Below are 24,982 nucleotides of genomic sequence, written 5' to 3'. Positions count from 1 at the left end.
TTTGGGATAATTACAGTTATTCTGAAATAATGCTGCTGTGTAGAGATAGTTCTTCTGAGCAATGTATCAAACCCACTTCAACTAATCTTTCTGACCACCTCAGGTAGGCTAAGCCAATCAAGGAGCAGAACAAAAACCATCTGACTCTTGTGGCCAATCATTCCTCTTGGAAATGACACCGTCACAAAGTTTACCCACAGCATTTTCAGCCCTCCGAAGAACAAAACATATTTTGCATAAACTCTCATCAGAAAAAAATGAATTTTGAAAGCCGGTAACTCCCCTTTCACAGATGCTTCATGAGTCCAGCTGAGTGAGTAACAGATTTTTCAGTTCAGCCAGCAAAGCGAAAAGTCAGAGAAATAATTTGGGTTGGCTCCAGCACTGTTCAGAATTTGTCAGTAAATCAGAAAGCCTGCTTCAGGCCAGCAGACTCCCTAGTTGGGGCCCTTGGCTGGGATGTGGCTCGCTCTCTGATTCTGAAGTTGTACCACTTTGTGGAAATACTCATTAGGACAACAAGAAAAAATTCTGTTGCCTGGTGATTATGCCACTCCCTTGGGAGAGATGGATTTAAATCTTCTCTCTGTCTGATTCTGTGGCCCACTGGATACAGAAGTACTGGCACACTATGAAACAGCTTCCGCAGGAGAAACTGAGCAAAGACTTGCCTTTCGCCCGGTGGCTAAGATGCTCATCGGGGGTGTGCTGACTACAAGTTTCTACTCCACAGGAGGGATTCAAGCCAGGGTCTCTCACGACCCAGGCAAGTGTCCAAACCGCTAGACTCGAGGTCACAAAGGGAGCTGTTTGCATATATGTTCAGTAGCCTGAAAAAAAGGGTTTTCCCAGCTGAAACTAATTGTGTCACACTTGTAAACAGAGTTGGATGAACCAAAACTGTGTTTTTTGGCAAATGAACTATTCCCCCAAAACATTTCACCCAGCTCAATGTATGAGCACATGCATAAGCCATGTTACTAATTAGAAGGCTTTTCATTAGAAAAAAGATTTCATCTCGTTACAATCTCTGCATTGAGGGCCAGGTTTATAAAAGGGATAATGGGTGGTTAACAATAATAGTGTCTAGCTTGTGTCCAGCAAATTAAAGTGCTTCATAAATAAGGTATCACATTTTGCATTTTACAAATGGGGAAACTGAGGCACACAGAGGCACAATGACTTGCCACACATCACTCAGCAGCACAGTGCTAGATTCAGAAAGCAGGCCTCCAGAGCCCTAGCCTAGCATTCTAGCCACTGGGTCAATAAATAGTATCCTATTTATGTAATGTAAGGAAAAATGTTTCAGTAATAACTGTGCTGATAATTAGTAGTTTCCTGCTGTGATGACAGCAAGGTAGCACAAACGTACAGCACACAACAGCACCATCCATAGACATGTCTGAACTATGCCAGTTCTCTGGTGCCTCCAGAAAGGGTTCATTTGGAAAAGGTCACTTGCAGCAGGATGTGCACAGGCCAGGAGAGTTAGCTTTGCTTCTATTGTGGGCGCTGTTATTTGAACGTGTTGTTTCGTATGCTATTGGAAAGACTGGGAGATGACTTCTGTTAGGGCACGTCTACACTAGCCCCCTAGATCGATCTAGTGAGGGTGACCAGAATTGCAAATCAAGCCCGGGATTTAAATATCCCGTGCTTGATTTGCATGTTCCCGGCCGGTCGCCATTTTAGAAATTGACTAGCCTGAAGTAACTGCCCACGTATACACGTAGCAATGAAACGGGATTCCGATTTAAAGCCCCTAATTTGAATTAGGTGGTAAACCTCATTGCAGGAGTGGGGCTATCAGCTAGGAGGGGAGCCTTGACCTCCCTTGGTCCAGCAAACTCCCTCATTTGGGACCGCACAGGTCCTGGGATGCCGGACCAGGGAGGTCCAACTTGTACTCAGAACCCATTAGCTCTGCCAGAAATCTGCAGTGGGGAGCTGAAGCTGCCATATGGGTAAGAGTCGGTCACTGAGAAAAATCAGAAACAAAGGTGTCCTTGCATGGTAGCTTTCTGGAGGTACCATTCCTGCCATACATCCTTTCTTTTATTAGTCCTCTCAGCAAATGGCAGGAGTAAGTATTACTAAGGTTGGGAACTCAAAAGATTTTCAGTAGGGTTCCATCTGCTCCTGCCACTTTCAGTACTTGGTCTGTACTTGCACTTGCTCATTCTTGAAGAAGGAGCTAAGGGAGGTGGACAACTTTGGGGCAAATGTCACAGGAGAAGTGAGGTTAGAACTATGTCTGGACATGCTCCTCTTTCATGAAAGTGAGAAAAACATGTGAAGCAGGTGGAGACAGTGAGGGACTGACCATTGTAGGTCATGTCATAGGGAAGGGATCCATCATGTTGCATGCTCCATGAAGTGAGGCAGAAAAGTAGCCAGGATCTCTCTCTGCATAGGACACTGTTAACACATCAAAGCCAATACAGCTAGGGAACAATAAGCCCTGTTTTTTTCTACCTCACTCGCCAATGTCCCAAGCACAGAAACTGCGTGTGGACTTCAGAGGCAGAAAGAACTCAGCTTGCTCTCCAGCCGACAGGCGAAGTTTGCAGAGCAGGCACTTAGAAAAAAGTCTTTTGACTTGTGATCTGGACAAATAGAATGTGGGAAAAACACTTTGTACAGTAAACTTCCGATAATCCAGCACCTTTAGGACCCAGGGGGTGCTGGATTATCAGACATGCCGGAGTACCGGAAAGGGGCTATGAGGGGCCTGGGGTGGAGGTGGAGGTGGAGGGTCGGCGGGGAACTGTGCAGTGTGGGAGAGGGTGGCGCTGCAGGACCAACCCAGCAGCACCCCAGCTGCTCTGCTCCCGGCTTCCCCAAGTCCACCATTGCTGAAACTGACCAGCGGCTGACTTGGGGAAGCCGGGGGCAGAGCAGTTGGGTGCTGTTGGGTTGGTCCCGTAGCGCCGCCCCTCACCTGAGCGGCACTGTGGGACCAACCCGGCAGCACTCCAGCTGCTCTGCACCCGGCTTCCCCAAGTCAGCCGCTGGTCGGTTTCAGCAGCAGCGGACTTTGGGAAGCTCCAATTGTCCAGCTGGCTGGAGCACTTCTGGGTTCCAGCTGGTGCCGGACTATCAGGAGTGCCGGAGCACTGGATTCCGGACAACTGGAGTTTTACTATACGATCACTTTCCTGAGTATCTGCAGAAGGCCAACATAATAAGACCATGCCTGACAAACTATGGTCTAAGTCAAAGTCCTCATAACATCTGTGAACAAATCCTGTTGGTTTCCACTGCTATGGGCTCAGGTGCAAGATCAGGTTGGTAGACAAAAGACAAAAAGACAAAAACAAAAAAAACCACCCTTGATTTCTTTTTCCAGTTTAAGGGGGAAAAAGTCCTAGCAACAATGACCTTGGTACAGAGAATTTCTTTCACCTCGAGCTTTCCAGTTTCCCAGCCAGTCATTAATCCATAGGAAATGCCCTTTGCCTCCATCCTTATTGCTTAAACAATCCACCCTATTTCTCTTCTAATCATAATCTACAGGCTGATAACCCTAACTATAAACCCAGAAGAAAAATCAGAAGGGCTTACTTTAACAAGGAAAATGCTGTAGCCAAAAAGTTTACTTATTTACAGTAACAAAAGCCACATCTCATTATTACCTCTGCATTATATTCCCAGTCTTATTAGCCTGCTAATTTTTAAAAATAATGAACCAATATATTTCTAGAAATGTTTAACAGCCTCATTCTGAGGGTTTTTTTGTTTTTTTTTACTTTTCAGGGCTGCCTACGGCAAGTATTACAGGCAGTTTCAAACATAACCGTCAGCTCCTCAAAGAAGAAATGTTTCTTTTGTACCTTAATCAATGACACACATCCCGAAAAGTTTGCCAATGGGCCACGATACAAAGACTTTAGACCAGTACTCCATTAAGGTAATTTTACAGTATTTTCCAAGCCTATCTTTATAGTATTCCCCAATGGTAGTTTTGCAGCAATAAAAAGTAATAAAGAAATTAACATCGATCAAAGCAACTAATCAGAACAAAATGCTGATCCCAGTCTCATGTTCTGTTTCTTTTTGGATAGAGTGGATTTGCTGATATGTATGTTAGTCTTCTAATCCTTTAATGGGGGCACAGTCTTTTGAAGGCTCCCTCTCAGAGGTGCTATTACCAAATATATGCTTCTAATTTAACTTCCCATGCTGTATTACGGTAGCCTGAGGCAAGCGTAGGTGTTGGGTTTGTGAGAAAAGCCCAGTGTTGATGTTTATCAGATGACCTTTTAAAGGGTAATGTAGAGGTTATCCACTGAAATGATTAAGACCACATGTAGGTCAGTTTTCCCAGGCGTTCTTTACTGCTCTGCAAAATCCCAAGGATTTTCCCCTAAATTCAGCCAGGTATCATCCATCTCTGATACTTACAGGCATCACAGTGGGGTTGATCAAAAGTTATCTCTGCTTTCGAGCTGTCAGCCTTCCAAAAACCAAGGAACCTACCTGTGCTAGAGTATTCTGATTAATAATAGTTAAAGTGTCTAGAGGTTACAAGCAGGATTAGGTATGCTAGGCACTGTACAAACAAAGCCAAAGAGACTGTCCTTGCCTTAAAGACAACAAGCAGTCCTGTGGCACCATAGTAACTAACAAATATATAGGATCATGAGCTTTCATGGGTAAAATCCACTTCATCAGGTGAGTAGGGTGACGTGGGTCTTACCCACAAATGCTCTTGATCCTCTACATGTGTTAGTCTCTAAGGTGAACCGGGCTTCTTGCTGCTTTTAAAGTTACAGACTAACATGGCAACCCTCCGGACTTGTCTTAAACAGCTTAGGGTGTGTCTAGACTACATGCCTCCGTCGACGGAGGCATGTAGATTAGACAGATCGGCAGAGGGAAGTGAAGCCACAATTTAAATAATCGCAGCTTCATTTCAATTTAAATGGCTGCCCCGCTCTGCCGATCAGCTGTTTTTCGGCAGATCGGGGCAGTCTGGATGCGCCGTGGTCGACAAAGAAGCCTTTGTCAATCGGCGCAGGTAAACCTGGTTTCACGAGGCATACCTGCGCCAGTCGACAAAGGCTTCTTTGTCAATCGCGGCACGTCCAGACTGCCCCGATCTGCCGACAAACAGCTGATCGGCAGAGCGGGGCAGCCATTTAAATTGAAATGAAGCCGCGATTATTTAAATCGCGGCTTCATTTCCCTCTGCGGATCTGTCTAATCTACATGCCTCCGTCGACGGAGGCATGTAGTCTAGACACACCCTTACAGTCCAAGGAGACCAGTGGCAAGCAGGGCTGGGGGGTGAGGGATACCATCATATAATTAGTTTGCAATACATATAGAAACCACTTCTGCCCTTCTTGCCAGTGATTGGCTACAGAAATCCCAGAGACATCAGCCCCCGCAGCTCCTCTTGGCCGCAGGAGCTCTTGGAGCTGGGGCAGCATGTGGAAACATACACACCCTCAGCCCAAGAACCACAGAGGCATGCTGGCAGCCTTGAACAGAGACACCTCCCCTCTCCCGATGCAGGGGTCACAGAGACATGTTGGCAGCCCCACATGGAGACTCACATCCCCATGCAGGGGCTGCAGCAATGTGCCACTCTCACCTTGCTGCACTGCCTGTAGTGGCTGCAGGGCTCCGTGGGCCATTTAAATTGCCTGGGGCCAGCTGGTGGCCAGGGGACACACTGGGGTAGGGGGGACCATGCACAGGCAGCAGGCAGGGCTTGGCAAGAGACCTGGCCCCCAACTTTTCTAGTGCTGTGCCCCAGACCAGGAACATTCCTGGTGCCCAGGCACCATGGGCCCATATAATGCACCGCCCCTGGGAGAAAGGGAGGACATGGCTGAGCTAGCAGGGGAGAAGATTCAGAATCTGTGCCCATCTTTACTCTGCGGCAGCAGCTATTGCTCTTTTCTGCCGCCTTTTAGCATTCAAGAAAAGAGAGAATTTAAGGGGCTCTGGAGACAGGAGGAGACAGATGCTGGGGGAATAGAGAAGCTGGGAAGCTATGACTGAGAAGAGTAAAACAGGAAGTGGCAGGAGCAGGTGGGTGGGGCACAAAGGAAGTGGCAAAGGATGGGAGCTGATTGGCGGGGAGGACCTGAGAACCGACGATCACAAGGTCCCTTCTAGGTAGGGAATCTGTGACTCTATGCCCGTAACATGGCCGCCAAACACAGCAACTTCGGGAATAATTTAACACCCTGCTGTGCTGGAAATGCTGGCTGGCTGGGGGGGGTGCAATGAGGTTGTTGGCTCAGGTTATTGTCACAACAGCAGAGCAAATCTCCTCATCACGGGACAAATCCTGGTTTTAATAGGACTCCCGGATGCTGAGCCCCGCATGCCCTCAGGGCCTGTTTGAAGACCTGGGGACTCCAAGCTGAGGTGCTGAGAACAGCTAGGCACAAAGTGCATTTTTGGAGTCCTCCAGCACTTCGGGGCATACACACTGTGTGATTTCATCACAACTGAAACGTGTCCTTTTTATCTGGTGTAGTGGCAGGGCCACCCACCTCTCAGGAGCGCCGCCTGCCAGCGGAGGGTGATGCTGCATGCTTTCTTGCCCCAAGCATCTCCCTGTGGGTTGTTGACCTCGGGCTCTCAATAGCTCAGCCCTCCAGCCAAGTCACGTGGCCTAACAGGGATCAAGCCTTCCAGGGTGTTCAAGTCCAGAGCACAAACAAACAAAAAAAGCCTTCCAATCCCAGTACCAAGCTGGAACCAGGCCCTCCTTCTTGAGGGCACCTTCTCTCTTCAGCCATCCAGCCCTCTCTTCAGGCTTTTAAAGGAAACTTATCCCTTTCTCAGGGCATGGTAAGGAGTCCCACCGGGACTGTCCATCTAGCCTCACTAAGACCCTCACCTCTGTCTCTGACCCCTTTAAATCTAACTCCTTTTCCCGGGCTTTTAAACTAACTGTGTCCTTTATCTGAGGTTTAGGCCACTCCAGAACTTTGGTGGGGGGACCTGCACCCACCCACCACTCCAGGTCTCAGCTGTCAGGTTTAGCTAACTTAGTCCATGGAGCTTTCTATAGACAGAGTGGAGCACTGATCCTTGCCCCGTTGGGCCCCAGCCAGGAACTGAGCTGTTCCTTTTATTTGAGCTTCCCAGGCTCTGATTAGGCCTGCTCAGGGAGGCTGCATCACAATAGCCAGAGGACCCATATCTAAAATTCCCTCCTTAGAGTGGGATGGTGGGACTGCAGGGCCTCCAGCAGGAGGCGTCGAAAAGCCAGGTTCAACCCATCCCAGGACCATTTCTAAATGGTTTCGATATCTTTTCATCCATATTAAAAGTTGTTTCGAAGCAAGAGTCATTTTTAATTAAAAAGGGGGGAAAATGTTTCAAAAGCGTCAAAACAAAGCCTTGATTTTTTTTAAATTAAGTACTTGTGAAAAGCTGAAATAATGGGGCAAAACCAACATGAATTTATGAAAAACGTCGGTATTGCCATATGTAGTGCGAAGCCCTGTGGCAGGGTGCTCGGCAGGCAAGCCCCAACAGAAATCGAGCTGCCCGGCCCACTACAGGCACTGTAGCTTGCTACTGCTTTCTGAAGACGTTTCCCTGTTCAGCTGCCTTGAACAGGGAAACCCATTTTCTAGGCAGCTTTAATTACGTATTTTATGTTTTAGGAAAGTAAACATTGTTCATGGAGAAAATCGGGCAGGGAGGGAAGAGGTGGAACAACCTAGTAAAGAAAAGTATTAGGCCTTAACACTTCGGGGATCATTTCTCAGCCATGAATATAGAAACCATAAAGTTCCTCACTGAGATAAACAGACTGTTTATATTTTATTTGATCAACTCACTGAAGCTAAATGGCTGTTCTACAGCAAAACATGCCCTGGAGGACGCAAGCAAGAGAACGTCAATTATAAATACAGTGACACTACTTGTTCCCAAGCAATTACAGCATTGGAATGTCAGTCAGAAGGGACCTCCCACAGACTAACTTCATTCCACAGGAAAGCTGAGCCCAACACAAAAGCCTGCTCCTGAAAAGAGCTAAGTGTCTTTGAGGTCCATTTTCTTCCGTGGAAGTTCAGCATCTCTCTGGGTTGCTCAGCACCTGGACAGAATAATCTGTTGTTTCCTGGAAAATCTCTGAAAAACATACTCTTTTGGAACCATTTTGCTTCCACATGCCAGAATCTCTACTTCTCTATTTTCCCCTTTCAATAATAACGAACACATTTGAATAACGAGATCTTGGTGTGATTTGGGTTTCCCAGCTTTCTGCCACTGAGAAAAACAGAAGAGAGCAAAAACACAGCAATCAAAACCACAGATGAGTATTAGCAGGGGCTGACATTTTTTGTGTGAACCCTTTTTTTGGCTTCAAAATGCTTCCCTCCCCCCCCCCCCCCAATTTTACTGAAATGTTATCTATTTACAGAGAGAGGAAAATGAAATGAAATCTTTCTTTGGGGATGAACAAAAGATTTTGTTCAACCCAACCCCATTTTTTTCCAGCTCAGCCACTGATCTGAAATGGGATAATTAGATCCTAAACGCTTTGTGAAAGGCATGTTCCACAATAGATCTTACCAGAGGGCTTAGGCATGCAGTTCCTTACTCATGCAAGTAATCTCACTATGTAAATATTAATGCTGTGGTTCAAAACAAGACTACTCATGTGAGCAAATCTGCAAGTTTGGTTCCTGCATTTGTAAAATGCTGTGTAAATGTTTCACATTATCCAAAATATTTTCTCAATAAACATAGACTCAAATTAACAGTGAGAATCTGCTTAAGCTTTGACTCCTTTATTTAACAGAATTTGTATTTCTTTATTTAAGACATTTTTCCATAGCATCAGAAAGCGTAAGAGTTGTAATTTCAAGTGGGAAATAAGCTATAGGAGAATCTAAACTCTTTAAAGAGACAGCTCCAATGTTTATATGTCTGTCAGTGTCAATAACAAATTGGGAGAGAAGAGAAAAGTTGGGCGTATGTGCCATGCAGGCAGAATTGTTTCTCAAAAGTGTCCAATGAGATTGAAGATCTTCCTGCATGCGTTAGAAGCGTTTTGGGGATTTGTCTGTCTGGAGTCAAGTTTTAGTCACACAGCAGTTCTTGGGTTTAGTGCAGGGGCAACGGAGTGAAAGCTAATGGTTTGTGACATGCAGGAGGTCAGAGTAGATGATCTAATGTCACCTTCTGGCCTTAACGTCTATGAATCTGTGTAGCTTGTAGATTGAAAATGACAGCACTCATTTCACTTGAATTGCCAGTGTAAATTGTGGTCAACTACACTTTCTAGCCAGCAGGTGGCACTGTGCCTTTACTCTGCTCTCCCCAGAGCAGGGAAATGGCTCCATTGGCCAGTGCTAACGAAATCGGTTGTTTTTCCAGAAGATCACTTGGCAGCACACCATGTTCTCACCACTCATGACACGCCTATCCCAACTGCACTCATGGGGGCTTAGGAGACAGCAGAGGATCATGCGAATGGATTTATTGTACCCAGGAATAAGGAGCATGGAACCACAAATTCTCAGCTTCTACCCCATGACAGGTAAAACCTTGCTCCCAGTCCTGCTTCTGTGTTTAAGCCCAGAACATTCTGAGTCGTCGCACCATGCCTTATGGACTCCACTCATTTATCTTAGGTCTCCACTGCGACAAAATACCCACAGCACAGCCTTGGTCAGCTGAGTCGGGCTGGCAGGGCACAGGCAAGATAATAAAACTGTAGTGTAGATGTTCAGGATCGGTCTGAGACCCACCCCTCTCATGGTCTCAGTGCCCCTCTCAGCCAGCCCCAAGATGCCCCCTGCACCTGGATAGAAAGAGCTAGATATGGCTTATGAACCCTCCACAGTGGGCAAATCCATAGCTGCCCCTCTGATGGAATGCACCCCTGTATTCACGCCCTACCCGTGATAGTAATAATCTTTGCACAAAATACGCTTTGTGAGGTATCGAACATATAAGTCAATGGTCCATGTTATCATGGTGACATATATGTAGTAAAGTCATGGGAAAAGTTATGAAATTCCCCTCTAGGTTGTTAAAGGCACATGTTCAAGCTAATGTAGCCCCAGATAGATAGAACTGGTCAAGTGGGTTGTTTTTAAGCAATAGGATGTGTGTTTACTTGAATTTGTGTATAAGCTGTGAACAGAATCCTCAGACAGCAAGAGGGGACCCCGAAAATCAGCATTTCAGCATACACAGGAAAAAAGAAACAACACAACACTGCTTTCCACCAGACACCAAGTCTCCTTGCTTCCTGCTTGAAAGAACTTTGCCTAGGGTTCACCCTCAGGAAAATGCAGTTCAAGGGGTGACAGAACTATAAAAGTGAGGGGCAAAAGCACCCCAAGTGTTCTCCCCCCATGCTTCTCCCTCATTTCACCTAAGAAGACAAATGAAAGTTGCTGTTGGACCTTGGGAGCAGATTCTGACCTGAAATTTGGCCAGCAATGCTACTGAAAAGCGGTGGTAAGAAGAGCCAGGCTGTGACCTGCATGCTGACAGGCTGTTTGTGAGCAGCTCAGGTGAGAGCTACAACAGCAAGGCATTGCGAGGGACCCAGCCCTTCCACCCCACAACTAGTCTGAACTACTCTACTCCTTTAATATTAATGTGTATTTCCATAGCACCTACAAGCTCCCATCCTGGAACAGAATTCCACTGTGCTAGGTACAAACACAGAATAAAAAAGCGTCCTTCAGGGCAGCTTTAAAATTGCTATATGCTACATTGGTACAGGAATAACCAGCACACGACTGAGAATACTCATAGTGATTTTGCTTTTTCCTGTCAGTGAATATGAAAAGGGCTCCTTGAGGATGAAAGTATTGCAGAAGAAAGCCCTTTGGTTGGCGTGTTTACAGATTTCCATTTAACTACACAAAGTTTGCCCAGCTATTGCAGGGATAGGTCCTCTATAAATTTTAGTATTACTAAAGATCAAGTAACAATGCTGAGTCATTTTTACAACTCTCTGGGTACGTCTACACTACATGCCTCTGTCGGCAGAGGCATGTAGATTTGTTTGTTCAGCAAAGGTAAATGAAGCCGCGATTTAAATGATCGCGGCTTCATTTACATTTACATGGCTGCCGCGCTGAGCCGACAAACAGCTGATCAGCTGTTTGTCGGCTCAGCGCGGCAGCCATGTAAATGTAAATGAAGCCGCGATCATTTAAATCGCGGCTTCATTTGCCTTTGCTGATCTGTCTAATTTACATGCCTCTGCCGACAGAGGCATGTAGTCTAGACACAGCCTCTGTGATTCAGTCCGCCATGACATTTAGGGTGAGATTTTTTTCAATGGAATTTGGGTTTCTAAATACTGTAGGCAGCTTAAACTGCCTCACCCTTAATAAATAACACAATAAAAAATAAGCTGAACCAACTCTACTTTCCTTTACTCACTACAGCTACTTCACTGCTACTTTCATGGCATTGTATCTCTTTACAACGCGTGTGGAGTTTGCCCTTTTCTTGCAACACAAACCGGGAGGATCCAATGCAATATAAGGAAGATGCATTATTTGGAAATACAATTGTGTTTGGTAGAAGGTGGCGAGATTAACTATTTAAAATCATCTTGAAGTCGGTGATCGTGAACAAATATTTTAATGCTTGCATGTTCCTCAGCCTAATAAAACCCAAACCAAAAACCTGGTATGTCTGCTTTTAATAATTTAGTTGTGCAAGTTCATCGTATATCTCGATAAAGGCTTTTTAAAATGTATTTGCTAATTTTTTTCCATAAATGGATGTAAAAATATCTCCTGGACGGCAGGAACAGCAGCCAGGAACATTGGAGACAACTCAGATCAATTATTTCCCACTGTACACCTTGTAAGTGAAAACTATTACATGAGGCCTCTCATTAGGCAGTTGTCAGAACTCTTTTTCCTTTCCATTTCAGGATTTTTGAGGTGAAGGGGGAACGCAGGCTGAAATGCACCGAGATGAACATTTGGAGCTATGAGAAGATATAGTTTCTTCAATTTTCTGTCCTAAACAGTCCCTGAGTGCCATCACATAACACTACTAGTACCTGAAGATGGTAAGATTAAGTCTCCTGGGTGTGTGTGGGGGGAGAGAGGGAAGCCTTTGATTTTTCATTGTCTCACACCCTAAGTACGTAATAACCCTGGAATTTTACAGGGTTTTTTCATTGCAAGGTCTGCATGCTCTACAAATGTTCACTACTGAAATCTCATCATGGTTGTTCGAGGCAGGTATTTCCTATAGTGTCTTTTATAGGCAGGTAAACCGAGATCCACAGTGCGAGATTTTAAAAAGGAATCAGCCCTAAAGGTAGGCAAATAATTGGCTGGTTGAAAAAAAATTGATTTGGGTCAGTCCAAATGGACAAAATTTTAGTTTCTCAGGAAAGGTCTACACTAAAGGGGAAAGTAGAATCAAGATACACAACTCTGGCTATGTTAGTTACGTTAATTGAATAATTAATTCCATTGTGTTGAGTTTCCCTGCCATCCCCACAGCAGGAGGCCAACAGGAGCAAATGCTCCCTTTGACTTCCCTTACTCTTCGCAAGACCAGGAGTACTGGCCGCCAAAGAGAGTGCCCTCTGAATTTGATTTAGCAAGTCTTAACTAGACATGCTAAATTGACCTCTGAAAGATTGATTGCAGCATCGATCTTTTGCTTATTGAAGACATGGCCTCTCAGAAACTTAAAACAAAAACCAAAAAACCCCAAACAAACCAAAAGTTTCCTCCCCTGGCTTTACAATTTTTTAATCCTTTTTTAAAAATTTCAATCTAACTAATTTTCAAAGGAAAACTTTCAAAATGAAAATAGAAAAAAAATTCAAAATGTCAAAGTAAAATATTTCAGTTTGGGGATGATGAAACTCTTCATCTAATTCAATCCAATTGTATCAACAATTTTAGTTGACCTGCAATTTGAAAAAAAACCCAAAACAGCCAGGTCTATTCAGTGGTCATTTAGCCACCTATGAACTTAGCTGCAACCTGAGATGGCCAGATTGTAAAAAATGCTCAAAGCCCTTAGTTCCAGTGTTTTCCATAAGTGCTGCCAAGCACTGACTGGTCATTTCTGAAAATTGGGTTCATTCCGGTGTCTTATTGGGAAATTAGACCTTTTGAAAATTTGGCCAGAAGTTGAGCAGTCAGAGCTGTTGGATTCAGAGCACTTTGGGAACTCTGGCTCTCACATAAGTGCCTAAAATGAAAGTTGATGTCTTACCCAATTATAAGTCCTGAACATGCAAAAAATCTGCCCCAGAGAAAGCTTAACTGACATACAAAAAAGCACAAATTAGTCATGACAATCCCAGATTCACCATCAAAACCACATTTTATTTCATCCCTGAGCAATTGTGCCTTCAAACCTCTCTTATTTAAGGCCTTCAAGGGGTATGTCTAGACGGCAGGCTTCTTTCAGAAAAAGCTTTTCTGGAAGAAATCTTCGGAAAAAACTTCTTCCGAAAGAGAGCGCCTACACTGCCAAAGTGTGTCAAAAAAGTGATCTGCTTTTTCAAAAGATAGCATCCACACTGAATGGATGCTCTCTTGCATTTAACCTGTGATTACTGTGGATGGAGTGGCCAGCAGGGCACCTGTGCTTTTTCCTCTTTCCTCCTCTTTTGAAAGAACTCCCTCTTCTGCATCCACACATACCTTTTTCCGAAAGAGCTCTTTAGGAAAAGGCATTCTTGCTCGTAGAAAGAGGTTTACCAATGTCAGAAAAATCCCTGCATTCTTTTGATTTTCTTTCAAAAGAACGCAATACCAGTGCAGAGGTAAGTGAAGTTTTTTCCGAAAAATGGCCGTTTTTCCGAAAAACCCCTGCAGTCTAGATGCACCCAAGGTGTGGAACCTACTGAAGGATTTTTTTTCCTTTTAATAGAAATTTGCTGTGAATTAAGTGAGAGCTGAAAATTCAAGCCTTGTGGTTTGTCATTTCTCCACTTTTAGAGCTGTCCACTGGGGTTGTCTCATGTCAAAATCTCCAGTCCTGTTTGGGGGGCTCTGGGGAACCACAAAAGCAATTTTTCAATTAGTGGGCACTCAAAGGTTACGAGTTGGGATTTTTCAGTTACAAAAATTGAAAGCCATCTGCTTCAGAATGCCTTTAGAGATTTCTTCATTCCTCAAGTTAAAGCTAGTTAAAAGTAATGGTCCACAGAGGTTGTGAGCTATATTCAGAATAGATCCAGAAAAAATTAACAACAAATCTATGAAAAGATGGTTAGACTGCTGGACAGGGACTCAAATCTCCTAGTTTCTATTCCTAGCTCTGGGATTCACACAGTCTGACCACAAACTAGTCACTTAGCATCTCTGTGCCCTCACAGGTTAGTCATTTGTGAAATTGAGATAATACAACCTACCATGGACTTAATTAGTGAGTTTTTATAAAGTGCTTTCAGATAATAATATTTAGCACTCACTGCATACAGCTCTCTAGTTCTTCAAAGAGCTCTACAAAGATGAGCTATTCCTCTGGTGAAAGGCACTACAGATAACAATGAGGAGGCTGATGCCCCAATAAATTTGTTAGTCTTTAAGGTGCCACAGGACTCCTTGTTGTTTTTAATGAAACAGACTAACATGGCGACCTCTCTAAAACTTGACACTACCGACATCAGTTGCTATCCATCCAGATCATCAGGGATCCTAATAAAGTTGTCTTTTTGTGTGTGTGTGCGTCATTTGATATTACCTCATAAGTCACTGTGGGATGCTTGGGTTTCATGCTAATGGTAAGTCCACAAAATGGATATCCTACCCTGTCTTTGCAGATGCTCTCTTAAGTTCAGGATCCGGGCACTATTGTTATCTCCCTTGGTTGCCTAGTCGAGTTCACTTTGTCAAAGATCCAGAAGTAGTAATGCAGCAAGTTGAAATTGTGGAAATCTAGGATAGGTCTATCAGATCCGCTTTCCACTTTTTCCATCAGATTTTGGTAGGAAAGCTCTGATTATTTTCTATTCCCATCTCTTTAAAGGATCTTGAGTCAAGCTTCCAAAAACTGACACACACAAAATCACTAGTCACCTTTGAGAACCTCTATTAAATGCAAGTTTCTGTGTCTAAACTAAGGCATGCCTTTCCTTTGGCTGTGACCATGTTATTGGATAATGCATTATGGGTGTGATGTGTCACATGAAGCACAGATTTGTTTACACTTCATTCATCATCAGAGCTATTGGCTGTGACACTGTCACACTCTGAGACCCAGCAATGAAGTATTCCCACTATAAGAACAGATAGGAACCCATTAGAGAGATAAAAGGAGAGAATCTAATCTCAGATAAGCACTGTGCTTTGCTGCATGGCTCAGAAAATGCCCTTGTTGTTCTTGTACAATGGGACCTCTGTAATAGAACAAGTTTGCCTAAAGAAGTTAAATATCATAGATACTCAAGCAGCTGCCTCCCCAGGTAGATACATACAATCAAACCAAATTTTCTGAATTGTTTCATCACTATGGAAAGTTGATTTTAAAAGGGCACCTTAAAAGGAGGATTGCAATTGATGCTTTCAAACCTTTTAAAGAATAATATTAACAGGGTTCAAAAAAATGAATCTAGTTTTTAGATGGGAAGTGAAGGTAACTAAAAAAATTTAAGCAATGGAAGAATGAGGCAATGATGGTAAAGGTAAAGTGTTGGTGTAGCCCACACACTAAAGCTATGTCTAGACTGCATTTTTTGGGGGGATACCTCTGGTATCCTGGAAAAGCAATGCTGTGTCCAAGGAATGCATCCGCTTTTTTGGAAAACATTTGGAACAAGCGGACGAGCTCTTTCTCAAGCCCTGTAAACTTTGTTGTACGAGGAATAAGGGATGGCTCAAAAGAGCACTTTTTTTCCGAAATTTGGCACCGTGTAAACGCACCAAATTTTGAAAAAGCCTCTTTCGACAGTAAATCAGAAAAAGATATCAGTATCTTTTTCCAATTTAACAGTGCCATCTAGACATAGCCCTAATGTGGTTCACTGTCCCATGTAGTAGCATTTAGACCACTGGCAGCAAGCAATAAGAACAAGGGTGCTCTACAGCATAGACTGCAAGCCAACTGGCTTTATAGCTCAAGCTATAGAAGCTCCGATACTGAGATCCCAGATTCAAATCTACCCAGTGGTGATTACAGTGGCACACATTAAACAGATTAAAAATTGGCTAACTGATAAGACACAAAGGCTACGTCTAGACTGGCCCTGATTACGAAATAGCCATGCTAATTTCCAACTTTGGAATAGGGAAATCTGCGGGGGGAAAAAGAGATCCTCCAGAAAAGGGCTTTATTCCGGAGGATCGCGCCAGTCTAGATGCTTTTTCCCGGCTTTTCCCCAAGCGGGAAAAAAAGCGGCGGACATGTTTATTTAAATCCCGCAGGGGATATTTAAATCCCCCGCGGATTTCCCTATTCCAAAGTTGGAAATTAGCATGGCTATTTCATAATCGGGGCCCGTCTAGACGTAGCCAAAATGTAACTGTAAGCAGGAAATCATCACCATGCTGGCGTGTTTACAGTGGGGTTTCTTGGGGTATGTCTACACAGCAATGTTATTTCAAAATAACTTAGTCCACATCTACACAGCAGGCAGTTGTTTTGAAATACTGTCAAGCTGGAGGACTTCTGACTCCTGTAACCCTCATTGTAGGAGGAGTAAGGGAAGTGGGAGGAAGAGTACTCTATTTCAAAATAGGTGCTGTGTAGCTGTTCCCAATTTTGCAATAAGCTAAGTAATTTATGTAGCCCAATTTGCGTATCTTATTTCGAGTTAAGCCCTGCTGTGTAGATACACCCTCAGGGATCAGCTCTTAGCCCTGTGCTCTTAAGCATTTTTGTCAATGACCTGGAAGAAAATATAAAATAAATTGGTGATAAAGTTTGCAGATGACACAAAGAAATGAGGGTGTGAGGGTGGTAAATAGCGAGGAAGACATGTCATTAGTTCAGAGTGATGTGGATTGCTTGGTAAACTGGGCACAAGCAAACATGCATTTTAATACAGCTAAATATGAATGTGCACATCTAGGAACAAAGAATGGAGGCCATATTTATAGGATGGGGGACTCTGGCCTGGGAAGCAGTGATATGATTCTAAACAGGAATCGGGGACTATGGTGGATAACCACTAAACATCTATCCCAGAGCGATCCTGTGTACCCAAGAGCTAATTCAAACATGGGATGCATAAACGGGGGAATCTTGGATAGGAGCAAAGCGCCCATTTCACCTCTGTGCTTGGCATTGGTGTAACTGCTTCTGGAATACTATGCCCAGTTCTAGTGCCCACAATTCAAGAAGGATGCTGACAAATTGGAGATGTTTCTGAGAAGAACCACCAGCAGGATTAAAGAATTAGAAAATGTGCCTTATAGTGATAGCTTCCAGAAGTAGCCGTGTTAGTCTGTTTCAGCAAAAACAAGGAATCCAGTGGCACCTTAAAGACTAGCAATTTTATTAGGCCATAAGCTGATACCTAGACGGATCTCTTTGAATCTAATGTGGTGAACACTTTGTCGGCAAAAAGCGGCAGTCTAGAGGGGGATCTGTCAAGAAAAAAAACTTTTTTGACAGATCCCTTATGCCTCCTGCTTCATTTGCAATGTCGACCTGCCTAATCTGCGTCCCTCTGCAGACAGAGGGATGCAGTCTAGACATACCACTACATGGCAGGGAAGCCTCAAAATTAGTCTGAGGCAGGCTTCCCTAATGTAGACATGCTATCTTAATTTAGAACCCAGGGCTTGCCCACAGCATTTTGACACCTGAGGTGGGGAGCTCAAATGACACCCCCATGCCACCTTTTCTCCTGCCTGCCTGTTATGTCTCTTGTGCCCTCCTTCCTCCAGCACAGCACTCCCCCATCTCTGTGCCTCTAGAGCAGAAAGAATGCATATGCACCAGCAGCAGACACAATTTTCTACACTCTGGGTCCTAGTGGCGCCCCCCCTCCCCCCCCCCAAATCTGGCACCTGAGGTGGCCACCTCAGTTCACCTCATGGTAAGACCAGCCCTGTTATAACCCCAAGAAGCACTGGGGAGGAATAACTTAGAATGGCCCTGGTGCAGGGCTATTTCGAAATAGCAGCAGTGGAGCATCTACACTTGCCTTATTTCGAAATAGCTGTTTTGGAATAGGCGTTATTCCTTGTAGAATGAGATTTACAGATTTTGGAATAAGCCATCCGTTATTTCAAAATTATTTTGAAATAACAGCATGGCTGGGTAAATGCTCACATTCTTATTTCAAAATAACGTTAGTTATCTCGAAATAAAAGTGCAGTGTAGATGCTCCCAAAGACACAAACAGTCAGCTAAAAATACCCGAGGATGTCCAGGAATAACAAAGATGTCTCAGAGAGGTAGCCGTGTTAGTCTGTTTCAACAAAAACAACAAGGAGTCAGGTGGCACTTTAAAAACGAACACATTTATGAGGACATAAGCATTCGTGAGATAGAATTCACTTTTTCAGATGCTGGAAGAGAAAAGAAAAGAAAAAGGAAAGGGTACAGAGATAGGAGTGGGACATCAGTGCTAATTAAATCAGAGTGGAAGTGGTTCATGTCCAAAAGTGGTGAGGAGAGAGTATCTGAAGGGGAAATTACCTATTGCAATGAAGCTTCAGGGATAGCCAAGTTAGTGTGTGCAGGGTCATCTGAAGAAGTGGGCTATGCCCACGAAAGCTCATGATACCATCAACATGTTTTGTTAGTCTATAAAGTGCTACCAGACCATTTGCTGTTTTTAAAGTTTATTCTATTGCAATGAGAGGGCCATTCCATGTTTCTATTTTAACCTCTTTTGACCTATGAATTCCAGCTCAGCAGTTTATCACTGCAGTCTGTTTCTGAAGTTTTTGAGAATGGCAACTTGCAAGTCAGTAGCTGTGTCCAGGGAAGTTAAAGTGCTCCCCCACTGGTTTTTGTATGGGAGCCCAGAGGGACCATCTCAGTGATATATAGACACAAAAGATCCTGACTGCTGAAGGCATTAGTAGCAAGATCGGAATGTTCCATTTGAGGACAGCTCATAAAACCTCTTTTAGCTTCAGGACTTCTGGTGCTAAGAGATTCTGGTGCTAAGGGCTTGAGAGTCAAGAATGAGATTGCCACAATGGTGTCCTTCAAAGAATGGAATTACCCAGGACTCTGGTGGGACAGGCCTGGTCGCAGCTGGATCATATTAACCTCCTCACAACTTTGTCTTCCAGCCTCAAAGTCCAGTTCCAGCCACTGTTGCAAAACTAATGCTTTTGGGACAAGGGCTAAGATGGAAAGAAATACAAGGAAATACAGTGGGCCACGGTGTCTGAATACCTGCAGCTGGAGGATAAAGCTTGTTACTGAGTGACAGAGAAAGAGGACTATTGCCTTCATAAATTGTATCAATAATTTGTGTCTCACTCTTAAGACTACCTAAAACCCTGAATGAAATGTAAGAATTATTGGTTTTTTTCATCATTTGTAATCACTTTATTCTCTGATTTAGCAGAAGGCTAATTAAATCAGAGTGGATGTGGTTCACCTCCAACAGTGATGAGGTGGGAATGCCTAAAGAAGAAATTAACCACTGTAATGGGAGAACCATGCCATGCCTCTATTTTAACCTCTTCTGATGGTGTAGGATTGACATATGAATTCCAGCTCAGCAGTTTCTTATTGCAGTCTGTTTCTAAAGCTTTTTTTGCCTGTGAATGGCAAACATTACCCTTACTTGCCTTGTCATAGCCTTCATGGATGAGACCAGATTCTAGGGACACATTGTGCACATTAAATATTTACATCCTGTGAGGATGCCAGAACCTTTAGCCATCAAAGCGAGGCCTAATCAGTGGCAGAAGCATAAATTTGCCTATTGCAAAAAGCTTCATACCTTGAGATTGAAAAACACTGATTTCCACCATATGGGTACTAGTTCAAACCAGCCTTTCCAACTTTGAGACTGTCCCGTCACCAATCATTAATGCAGAGCAACACAGAAGTGTGGACAGACTAAAAACCAAGCTGGAATCTGTCGAGCACAGCACATCTCCAGCAATGTTAGATGAAAATGGAAGGCAAGCGACAGGTTGATGACTAGTAGAATTTCCTTTATGGCACATCTATGTTGCAGTTAAAAACCCTACACCAGCAATCTCAGATTCATTAGGTTCAGGGGCTGTTTAAATGCAGTTTGGATGTTCTGGTTTGTGCTGGAGCCTGGGTGAGGAGGGACGGTGTCAGAGCATGGACTGGAGCCCAAGATAGAACATACACACTGCAATTAAACAGCCCTCTCGCCTGAACCCTACAAGACGGAGTCAGTTGGCATAGGCCAGACAAGAGTTTTTAATTGCAGTGCAGAAATACCCTCTGTGTCCCCCAGAGAAAGGAGAAATGGACATTGTGTTGGTAAAAGCAACATTAAAACTGACTAAACAACATCATAGCACAGGTATCCAGTGACTTGTTAGAGCAGTGGATCTTCCAAGTCATCCTCTTAGCTTCCACAAAAGTTGGGTGACTTCACCTGTCGTTTTCTTCACAGAGCACACCAACAGAGAGGACCAAATGAATAGGAGCAACACAGGGGAGACAGCGAACATGAATACTGCTAAACATGTCCACATACTAGTGAACATTTCTATCATGGCCTATGTTACCACTTAGGCGTATAATTGCCTTGCGTGTTTAAGGCAGTCATTAAAAAAACAGGCCTACTGACCTGTTCCATTTGCCAGTCAAGCTATAACCATCAAAATATTCCTCTAAATTTGTATAATGGGTTGGATCTTCAGCTAGTAGAAATCAGTGTAGCCCTTGGGGATTTGTTATCATGCTCTTCAAACTTCAAAAATCCACACCAAAATATCTCCAACATTACAGAAAGTTGTACTCAGTCCCTTTTTCTAACAGAGCTCCTCAAGTACTAACATGAAGAAGTCATTCATCTTGGTAATGATGCTTCTCAGCTACAGGGTTACTCATTAACAATCCTTCCACTAGGGAGCAGTTTCACTGATAAGGCAGCCGAAGGTGGAATAGTACAAATCCCCTTATTAGAGGAAGGAATAGAATGTGAAATGGGGAAAAGAAGTGATGAAAGAGTAACTAGGTGGGTTGAGAAGTGGTAAACAGCAGAAATATTTATGGTTTAAAATTGTAGTTCTTGCGTTTTAGGTAGTTTAGTTTTTTCTCTTTTTTTTTAAACAAAAATATCTTGCCTTACAAAAACCAGAGTTGTTGACTCGAGTCCCATGACTTGAACTCGAGTCTGACTTTAGTCGCCTAGGTGACTCGACTTGAGACTCGACTTGGGTTCATTGTTTGTGACTTGAGACTCGATTTGAGACTTGCTAATTTTGTTAAATCAACTTGGTGAAAAAATTGTCTGAAAATGCTGGTATTGATGGCTTGTACAAAAATGACTTGACATTTTTTAAATTAAGACTTGAGACTCAACTTGGGACTTGACTCGAAATGACTTTAGGGACTCGAGAATTGACTTGAGACTTGAACTGTAGTGACTTGAGACTTGACTAAGACTTGACAATGACGACTTGAAGACAACACTGACAAAAACAATGTTACATGTCTCAGACATGAATTTATAGAGTTCATTTTTCACATCTCCCCTCTGCCAAGTTGTAGCAAAATGTCAAGGCTTCGCTGGTCAGTTTTGATCAGAGGAGAAATCAGTGGCAAGGAGTCTGGGTATTTTCTCACTGTAACGTCTTCTATTTACACCATATTCATCAGTCTTTGAACCAAGGTGGTCGTACAACAGGCAGACTGGCTGTTTGTCAGCAATCTCAGCCATTATACCAATGCCCAGGTCCTAAGTATTGACTCTCATTAGAGAGAGATTAAGCTAGAGCAAGCCCTCCTCCTTGTTGCAAGAGCTCCCCATGAAATATCACCACAAAACTAATGATGAAGCATGTCCTCGAATAACGAATAGGGCTTGCACACGTAAGAAAAGATCTTTTATGAGTATATATAACAATGCCACCTGGTGACTCCTGTCTCACTGGCTGTGTCTACACTGGTCAGTTATTCCGGAAAATCAGCCGCTTTTCCGGAATAACTTGCCAGCTGTCTACACTGACCCCTTGAATTTCTGGAAAAGCTCTGACGATCTAATGTAAAATCATCAGTGCTTTTCCGGAAAAACTATGCTGCTCCAGTTCGGGCAAAAGTCTTTTTCCGGAAAACTGTTCCGGAAAAGGGCCAGTGTAGACAGCAGATATTTCTTTTCCACAAAAAAGCCTCGATTGCGAAAATGGCGATCGGGGCTTTTTTGCAGAAAAGCGCGTCTAGATTGGCACGGATGCTTTTCCGCAAAAAGTGTTTTTCCGGAAAAAGCATCCTGCCAATCTAGACGAGCTTTTTCCGAAAATGCTTTTAACGGAAAACTTTTCCGTTAAAAGCATTTTTGGAAAATCATGCCAGTGTAGACGTAGCCACTATGTATTCAAAATATTTTAAGGTGGAATATGGGTATGGCAAATTGTTCTCATAAATACAGTTATTTTCCATGGGTTTGATTGTGTCTAACGGATTTGTGGACACATTAAAAAAAATAGAGCTGCGTATGAGAAACCAGATTTTTCCCCATTCTGTCCTTTCCTCCTCTTCTATTTTGCTACTAACTGCAATAGGTAATTAGATTTAGATTTAGATCTCCTTTTTCCTTGTTTAATTTACCCTTTTCCCATTCTAACTCTTCGAAATGTCCTCATCTCAGGAAGCAACAGTGGTAGAGTTCCAAGGTTTATTTTTTTAGATGCAAAATAAAGACACCAATCCAAAGCTATAGGTGCCCTAATGTAATGCATCATCTAATACATAGAAATCTTCATGGGATTCAAATCAAAATTCATTTTTCATCTTGATGCTTTGTCAATTTTCCAAAGTTGGAGAAACTTTGTGATGTTGCAGAATGGGGAAAAGAAAAGGAGGCAATGTTGGGGGGTGTTAAACTGGTCATTATTGAAGTCAGTGGAATGGAAACAATTTCAAAATTCAGTTATTTTCCTACTTTTCAATCAGGTCTCCTTATGATTTGTGTCTGATGTGTGTATGCTGGAGAAGGATGGAAGAACAAGAGGCTCTGAACAGCCTTCTTCTTTGCAGTTCACCTGTGCTGAAGCAATTGGATTTTGTTGCCGTAGATATCTGATGGATGAGAGATGTTTGCCCTTAGAGTGTATATCAGTATTTTCGATCAGCTGCAAACCCTACATTGGAATCTACCCATTTCTCTGCTTCTAATGAAAATTCATTTGCAGAGAGTGGTAGAAAATGGTTAATTTCCTTTTTAAGTCCTTCTGTGAAAACTGAGTCATTCGGAAATGTTTCTAAGATTACAGAAAAATATTGTTAATGGAAAGAGACACAGTTTTGGTGACAGAACTATCTATATAGAGAGCGCTTGATTTTCAAAAGAGCTCTGTTCCTAGCTAGATCTGTAAATAAGGGTCAGATTCCCATCAGTGCTCAGTACCCGGCATCTCCCATTGAGACACTTATGGCTAGCACCCTCTGTGCTGAAAGCTGTTTGCAAATCTGACCCCGTTTTTCATATTGGCATTTCTATTACTTGCATACTGTGCATAAGCAGGGCAACTAGAAACTGCAGCATAAAAGATAAGTGTTGTAATTCATAACTATGATAATCAATTGACATTTGTCTGGCAAGACAGTCTCATAAATAAACAAAGGCTGCTCATGATTTTACCCTTTTCAGGATTACATGTAGCAATCCAATGGCTGCAGCAGGCTTGCTGAAGGGTTATGGCTGGAAGAAACATGGCACAATGTGAAGGAAAATACAATACAAACTAGCCAGCTGGCCAGAGCTAAAAAGATCAATGTTTAAAAGTTCCTGTTGGGGAGAAGAAGAGACTCAGAGACTCTGTGGGCCCAATGAATTCCTTTTCATAAGCAAAACAATGCGCTTGAACAATATAGATACTTGTAGTGGTTTTGAGGCAGTGGATTAATTTTGCTTCATACTGAATGAAAATTGGAACCGCTTCCGAGAAATAACTGACACTGGCTAGAGAAGAAAGCATGAACTTTCGTAGAGAGTTGAAAGTAACCCAAAATAAGAAGCACATTGGCAAGCCGTTCTGGTTTCTTTCTGAACAGCACAGAAAATGCAAGGCAGCCATGACAGTTAATAAAAGGAAAGGCTGAGAAGATAGATTAAAAGATATGATGTGGTAATCTTTTAACATGTCAAATTCTGCTTTGTAAACCAGCACTTGAGAACAGTCACTTCTTGATGGGAATAAGGAAACGGATTAAAAGTTTTACCCAGCTTTTTTTCAAAAGATTTAAAATCTTATGTCATAATGTGCCCCAAGTGACTAGTTTATTCAGATTAATTAAACTGGCATTTATGATGGTCCCAATTCAATATGATGTTAAAAGCACATGCCTAATTTAAAAACACATCATCTTTGGTTACCATTGTTCTCTTCTTCACATGGCATTATAGGGCACTGGTCCTTGAGTAGGGCAGTTAGATGCTACAGTAGCACATGTATTTCCAGTATTTAGATGCTAAATAAATAATATAGAACCCATTGACTTCAACAGGGCGACATGCATTCTTAAGCTATGTTTATACTAGGGACATTTTGTGGCATAGCTATTCTGGGAAATTATTCCTCCGATAGGATTGAAGTTTATCCTGACAAAATTACTCTTTTGCTGATATCATTTTTTCCAGCCCTCAGTGTGAAATAAGCAACAATAAAGTTTTACCGGTATAACTAGAACCCTGAAAATCTGCGGATATACATAAGTATCAACATCCATGGATGTGGATGCAGATATCCACGGCTCATTTTTATACATATGGTTGCAGATGCAGGTACAAATTTGGTATCTAGAACCCTGCAAATTTGCAGATATCTACTTTATATCTGTGGGCATCCGCCTCGACAGATGTCAATGTGAATATCCGGGATTCACTTTTGGGGACATGGATACAAATTTTGTAACTGTCTGC

At 43.0% G+C, this 24,982-nt stretch overlaps 1 long non-coding RNA gene across 1 annotated transcript; it reads left to right on the top strand.

Annotated features, from left to right (window-relative positions):
- Positions 1-211: 211 nt before the first annotated feature.
- Positions 212-24,705, top strand: LOC142827696 (uncharacterized). The gene is made up of 4 exons (XR_012902410.1): positions 212-313; positions 3,760-3,913; positions 11,897-12,037; positions 23,014-24,705. It is a non-coding gene; the product is annotated as an uncharacterized LOC142827696 (long non-coding RNA).
- Positions 24,706-24,982: the final 277 nt, after the last annotated feature.

This window comes from Pelodiscus sinensis, chromosome 3, assembly GCF_049634645.1.
Source record: "Pelodiscus sinensis isolate JC-2024 chromosome 3, ASM4963464v1, whole genome shotgun sequence".
Classification (NCBI taxonomy): domain Eukaryota; kingdom Metazoa; phylum Chordata; order Testudines; family Trionychidae; genus Pelodiscus; species Pelodiscus sinensis.
The sequence above is the reverse complement of the archived record's forward strand: the minus strand, read 5'-3'. Positions and strand labels throughout refer to the sequence as shown.